This window comes from Bufo bufo, chromosome 3, assembly GCF_905171765.1.
Source record: "Bufo bufo chromosome 3, aBufBuf1.1, whole genome shotgun sequence".
In the NCBI taxonomy this organism is placed as follows: domain Eukaryota; kingdom Metazoa; phylum Chordata; class Amphibia; order Anura; family Bufonidae; genus Bufo; species Bufo bufo.
Window position 1 is genome coordinate 680,479,139 of NC_053391.1, and position 7,561 is coordinate 680,486,699.

Consider the following 7,561-nt stretch of genomic DNA (forward strand, 5'->3'; position numbering starts at 1 on the left):
GGATATCTGAAATTCTAGATTACCATCCACAACAACAGGAGGGGGTGGCAGCGGTGACGGTTCTAGAGGTGGAACATATTTTTTGAGTAACGACTTATGAAAAACGTTATGGATTTTAAAAGTCTGAGGTAGCTCCAGGCGAAAAGCCACGGGGTTGATGATGGCTACAATTTTGTAAGGGCCAATGAACCTAGGACCCAGTTTCCAAGAGGGAACCTTTAATTTAATATTCCTAGTAGACAACCACACATAGTCATTCACTCCTAGGTCCGGACCTGGCGACCGTCTCTTATCAGCCATGCATTTGTATTTACCTCCCATATTTTTCAAGTTAGCTTGCACCTTCTGCCATACCGATGAAAGAGATGACGAAAACCGTTCCTCTTCGGGAACCCCAGAAGACCCCCCCTCTTTGAAAGTACAGAATTGGGGATGAAAACCATATGCACCAAGAAATGGTGACTTGCCAGTGGATTCCTGACGACGATTATTTATGGCAAACTCAGCTAACGGTAAATATGATGACCACAACTCTTGGTTTTCAGACACAAAACATCTTAGATATGTCTCAAGGTTTTGGTTGGTATGCTCAGTCTGTCCATTCGACTGAGGATGGAAAGCTGAGGAAAACGACAAGTGTACCCCCAAACGAGAACAAAAAGCTTTCCAAAATTTAGAAATAGACTGGGTACCCCGATCCGAAACAACATCGGAAGGGACCCCGTGAAGCTTCACGATTTCACTGATGAATACCTGAGCAAGAGTCTTAGCATTAGGTAGTGCGGGTAACGCAACGAAGTGTACCATTTTGCTAAACCTGTCTACTACTACCAAAATAACTGTTTTACCCGCAGACAAAGGTAAGTCAGTGATAAAATCCATTGACAGATGTGTCCATGGTCTATTGGGAATGACGAGTGGTAATAGAGACCCTGCAGGACGTGTATGCGAAACTTTTGCGCGCGCACAGGTAGAACAAGTAGACACACAATCCATTACATCCTGACGCAACCTTGGCCACCAAAAACGACGAGACAAAAGATCCAAGGTTGCTTTACTACCCGGGTGCCCAGCAAGTGCCGAATTATGATGTTCCTTTAATAATTCGAAGCGCAGGTTCAACGGTACAAACAATTTCTCTGAGGGGCAAGAGACCGGGGCGTCCCCCTGGGCCTCTAACACCTTCCCCTCCAGAACAGAGTGTACCGCAGAAACAACCACTCCTCTTTGTAGAATGGGTACCGGATCACCCACATTACCCCCTCCAGGGAAACAATGAGATAGTGCATCCGCCTTGGTATTTTTTGCCCCAGGACGATAAGTAATAACAAAGTTAAACCTGGTAAAAAATAGCGACCACCTAGCTTGTCTAGGGGTGAGACGCTTAGCTGATTCGAGGTACAGAAGATTTTTGTGGTCCGTAATCACAGTGACGGGGTGGATTGCCCCCTCTAAAAAGTGACGCCATTCTTCAAACGCTAGTTTAATAGCTAACAGTTCCCTATTGCCAATATCTTAGTTCTTTTCTGCTGCAGATAGTTTTTTAGAAAAGAAAGCACAAGGACGCCATTTGCCAGGAGACGGACCCTGAGACAGCACCGCCCCCACTCCCACCTCTGACGCATCGACTTCAACAATAAAAGGCTGAGAGACATCAGGTTGGACTAGTACAGGTGCTGAGGTAAACCTCTCTTTTAGAGAGGAAAAAGCAACTTTAGCGGCGTCAGACCATTTAGAAAAATCAGTCCCCTTCCTAGTCATGTCAGTAAGGGGTTTTACAATAACGGAATCATTTTTAATGAATTTCCTATAGAAATTCGCGAAGCCCAAGAACCGTTGCAGTGCTTTGAGGTTCTCAGGAAGATCCCAATCTAAAATTGCCTGGACCTTCCCAGGATCCATATGGAAACCTGAAGCAGATAAAAAATAACCTAGGAATTGTATCTCTTGAACGGCGAAGACACATTTTTCAATTTTAGCATATAATTTATTCGTCCGTAGGACCTGCAGTACCTGTCTGACATGCACCTCATGTGTTTTCAGATCAGACGAATAAATTAAAATATATTACCACAAACCTGCCGATTAGATGACTAAAAATGTCATTTACGAAATGTTAAAAGACGGCAGGAGCATTGGTCAGACCGAAAGGCATAACTAGATTTGGGGTTAGTAGTTTTCCGACGGTCTTTTTGTTTCTGAGGAAAGAAGGACAGACATTAATGAAATGACCCCTCTCCCCACAAAAAAAACAAACCCCACGCCTACGGCGAGCCTCAGGAGGACGGACCTGACGAGTAGTTCCTCCTAGCTGCATAGACTTGTCTAAGTCCGTACAGACTAACTGCTGCTTGGGAGGGGTTACCAATTGCTCCGGTTTTTTCAACCTGTCCCTAAGGCGTCTATCTATATGGATAGAAAGGGACATAACCGCATCAAGGGAAAAGGGGGTCTCATATAATGCAAGTGCATCCTTAACCCTTTCGGATAACCCAGAGCAGAACTGACTCCTGAGAGCCGGGTCGTTCCATTGGGTATCCGTAGCCCACCTACGGAATTCAGAGCAATACTCCTCTACCGGCCGCTCTCCTTGTAAGAGTCTCCGTAATCTTGATTCAGCCAGTGCGACTCTGTCAGGGTCGTCATATATGAGACCCAAGGCCCCGAAAAACTCATCCACTGACCAAAGAGCCTGGGAATCAGTGGGTAAAGAGAACGCCCAGGACTGCGGATCCCCCTGCAGCAGGGAAATAACAACCCCCACCGCTGTTCTTCATTACCAGAGGAGTAAGGGCGCAGTTTAAAGTATAACTTACAGGCCTCACTGAATGTCAAAAACTTGTCCCTTCCCCCAGAAAATCTGTCAGGGAGAGGAACCTTGGGTTCCGCAACAACCTGGTTACCAGTAGCAACCGCTGGGCTTGCGGTCAGTTGTAATTGCTGCTGTTGCTGGAGGACCGACGCCTTCAATCCTGCCACCTCCAAAGACAGGCCATGAAAGTGCTTGGACAGAGCAGCAATTGGATCCATACTGGATTCTAAGTAGGTAAAAAAAATATATATATTTTTTTTTACCTACACAAAATAAGGGCCAGATATAATGTAATGACCGGCGTCACGCACAGGGAGGGAAAAGGGAAAGCCCTGCCCAAGGGAGAGGGAAAGGTGGTGACCCCTAACTCACCTTGCGGCTGGCACCTGACTGCCCTGACGTCCCTAGACGGGTTCCTCACCCGTGCGGCGATCACGTGCCTAATCCCTGGCTTTCCCTAAAATGAGCCCTAGATAGTGAACGGGCCGGTGGGATCGCTAGTCCGCACCACTGACACTAAGAGGGAAAACACCAGGGAGAGGACAGACAAAACAGACAAACACATACACCCAGGTGGGCGACCACAGCAGACCACAAACGTCCAACAGGGATCCAGAGGGTAACGTTCTGGACCAACAACCAGAGAACGCAGCAACACAGATCCAGAGGGTCAGAATAGATGTCCAGGCAGGAAGCTCTATATCTGGCAACCAGAGAAGTGTGAGATGGGAATATAAGGAGGTTGGGAGTGCTGGACAAGAAACAGCTGAGGAGAAGGAGCTACGGATCCCTGAGTGAGCCAAAAAGGGTTGCAAAGCAAACCGAGAAAGCTACCATAAGAAAACAGCCCTATCTTACATAGAGCGCGCAGCCAACCGCTGCGACTTCCTGACCCCGGGTATAACGGAGTCAGGCGTGGTTCTTGACACCCTCGTGACAACGTGGTTCCAAAAATAAAGGAAATAAAAAAAAAAAATTAGAGATATGGAAAAAATTATATGTCTCAATGGCAGGGCGGATCTCACTGGTGAAGATGTGCTTATTACCTGGTTTAAACTACATTATGTGCAACTCCATATGTTTTTTGAAGTGCAGGGAGACACCACTGACGAGCTACTGCTTTGGGAAACGTTAAAAGCTTACCTAAGGGGATGCATTAAATCATCCATAGCATTTATTAAAAAAGAATCTCACCGTACGGAAGTAAAGCTTCAGGAGGCTTGCAAGGTAGCTGAGACTGCTTTCACTGGCAGCCCTTCTGAGGTTAACAGGCTAGACTGGCTCCTTAAGGGGCGGCAATACATGCAACACCTGCAGGTGAAGAGCGACCGAAAACTTTTTTTTCTTAAACAACAGTCTTTTGAGCAGGGGGGTCAGGCAGGTAAGCTACTCGCCCATATTGCCAGGAATAATGCCTCAGCCCCGCCAGTCCTCCGCATCAAAGGGTCGGATGGAGAGATAAAAGAAAAGTCGCCGGACATTATTGATAGATTCCAGGAATTCTATCAAGACTTGTATAGTTCAGTGATACAGTACTCACCCCAGGAGCTTGCAGTATACCTACAGGAGGTGACGCACCCCCAACTGTGTGCTGAGGATAGGGATATGCTAGAGGGGGACTTTACACTAGAAGAAATACAAGACGCCATGCGAGGTCTGACGACTGGTAAGGCTCCCGGCCCGGATGGCATGCCGATCGAGGTGTACAATAGATATAGCGCAATTTTGGCCCCCAGAATGAAAATCATGCTACAGGCGGCTAAGACTCAACAGAAACTTCCAGACTCATTTTATGATGCCACCATAGTGATCATCTTGAAACCAGAAAAGGACCTCTTGGAATGTGGTTCGTACAGACCTATATCCTTGCTGAACCTGGATTATAAGGTCCTCACGAAAATAATTGCCAATAGACTGAATAGGGTCGTTGCATCTATTGTACACCTGGATCAATCCGGATTCATACCTGGGAGATCCACTTCCAATAACATTAGGAGGGCACAAGTTATCACGCAAATTGGTAAAGCCTTAGATAAATCATGGGTCTTGGCCTCTCTGGACACGGCCAAAGCCTTTGACTCCGTGGAATGGCCGTATTTACTGGAGGTGCTAAAATGCTTTGGTTTTGGTCCGGTATTTGCCCAATGGGTACAAATGTTATATAAGCAGCCTAGAGCTAATGTACTAGTAAATGGCTCACACTCAGGTCACTTTGAACTAGGTAGAGGGACAAGGCAAGGATGTCCTCTGTCACCCCTCCTGTTTGCAGTCGCAATAGAACATCTAGCAATTAGACTGAGGCAGGATGAGGTCTATAGTGGTATCTCCTTAGGGGATAGAGAGGACAGAGTTGGGCTCTACGCTGACGATCTGATCCTTTTTATGGACAGGGCGGAACGGTCACTACCTAGAGCGATTGAGTTGATTGAAAATTTTGGCCGTTTCTCTGGATTGCATATCAATTGGTCCAAGTCGGCTCTGATGCCTCTTAAGCCTGAGGGATGGCATACGATATATTGCAATCTTCCGGTGGTGGATAGATTTAAATACCTAGGTATGATAATAACTAGGGATCCCCCTCTAGCATATACTTTGAACACGGAGCCCTTAATCTCTATATTCACTAAGAAGTTTGCGGCATGGCAATCTCTCCCTATTTCACTGATGGGGCGTCTGAACCTCATTAAGATGGTTCTTCTCCCCAAAGCTTTATATGTGTTGGAACATGCGAGCACGACCGTCCCGAGGAGGTTCTTTGACCGCCTTCACTCTGTGATGTCAGCCTTCATTTGGGGAGCGGCCAGAAGGAAACTGGCGATCCGCACTTTGTAGAGGCCTAAATTGCAGGGAGGGGCGGCACTCCCAGACCTGTTTCTTTACTTCCTAGCGGGACAGTTGCGTTACCTTGTTTCTTGGGTGTCCTCACAGCCTTTACCCAATGCGGAGTTCTATCTGCAGGACTTCCTCCAGTTACATTCCCTATGGCCAGTTTTGGAAGATATTAGTCTGTTCCACGGAAAAGCCCTTCCACTACATAGGCTTGCCCATCAGGTTTGGGAGGCAGCTAAGCTAAAATCTTATATTGATATTCCGGACATAGTACCCTTGTGGGAAAACCCTATGTTTCAACATTTAAGTAGGCATGAGGGCGCTGTGATGTGGAAGGAGCATGGGATTCTGACCCTGGGCGATCTATATGAGGGAGGTTCCTTGAGGTCCTACTCTCAGATTCAGGAAAAATTTGGTACTCCAAGGCACATGTTTTTCAGGTATCTACAGGTTAGACATGCCCTATCTGCACAGTTTGGTAGGGGCTCTAGAAAGATTTCTAACTATCCTTTGATTGGAGTGCTATCCACACAAGGCCCTAGAGGTCTGATATCGGCTATCTACACGCACCTCATAACCACGAAAATGGACATGCCCCCTCTGACCGTTGAAGATAAATGGAGGAACTGCATTCCGTCTCTTTCTGAGACAGAATGGAGCAAGGCGTTAGCAGCTCCTACAAGAGTATCTCCCTCGGTCAATAATAGGATGGTACAATTACATATACTGCATAGAAGCTACCTCACTCCTAGTAGGCTGTTTAAAATGGGTAGGTCTGAGAACGACAACTGCCTAAGATGTCACCAGTCCGGTGCCAACTTTTGGCACATGATGTGGGACTGTAGACTCATTCAAAATTATTGGAGGGATGTGACGTCCTTATTGTCGGGTCTAGTACCAGGACATGTTCCCCTTTGCCCTAAGATGTGCTTGTTGGGGATCATTGATGAGGAACAGTGGTCTCACCATCATAGGATATTTTTGGAAGAAACTTTATTTCTGGCTAGGAAGGCTATAGCCCTCCGGTGGATGGCTGATAGGATGACTAATGTTAACCATTGGAAACAGGTAGTAAATCAGATTATTCCTCTAGAAAAAGTAGTCTATATTCACAGGGGATGCCCTCAGAAATTTGAGAAAGTGTGGGGAGAGTGGTGTGCGTCCACCAATACGCTGAATTCTCAATGAGATTCCATATTTCTATGCAAACTGTGATGGGAAATGTGGAATGCCTTTATAGTCAATATTCACCTGGGATAAAATCCCTGTTATGGCAAGCGTGAAACTTTTTAGGAATTCTACTTGTATACTGCCAGAAGCCCTGCTGCGTCCATGGGAAATTGTACTTACATCATGAATAATGTACCACAAACTGTTTTATATTGTTTTATTTTATTTTCTTCTCTGTATTTTCTGTAATTGTTTTAAGTCAATCTGTATGTTGACGCTGTGATTTCTTTTATTGGATTTATTGATATGCCGAATTGTCATGTACTTTGATAATGCACCTTTATACTCCAATAAAACGAGTTTAAAAAAAAAAACTACATTATGTGGAATACGCCGATGATAATCCCAAAAAGAATTTTCAAAATAATAACTAGTTTATTATCGGATTTAATATGGAGAGGGAAAAAAACGAGGATAAAGGCACAAATATTGTGCATTCACGAGAAGGAGGGTGGACTATCAGTACCAGATATAGAGCTCTATTTTAGCTCCGGCCATTTAAAAAACATGATAATATGGAGTAGTACGCAAAGATATAAGAATATGATAGCGGAGATTGATAAAAGATTGGAAAAATGTAACATCTTCGAAATGTTGGAGGCAGGTATTTTGATGCAGCAGTGTCATGTGAAGCCCCCAATATTTGAGATGATGTTTAAAATATGGAAGGGAGTTAGAGAACTGTGGTCG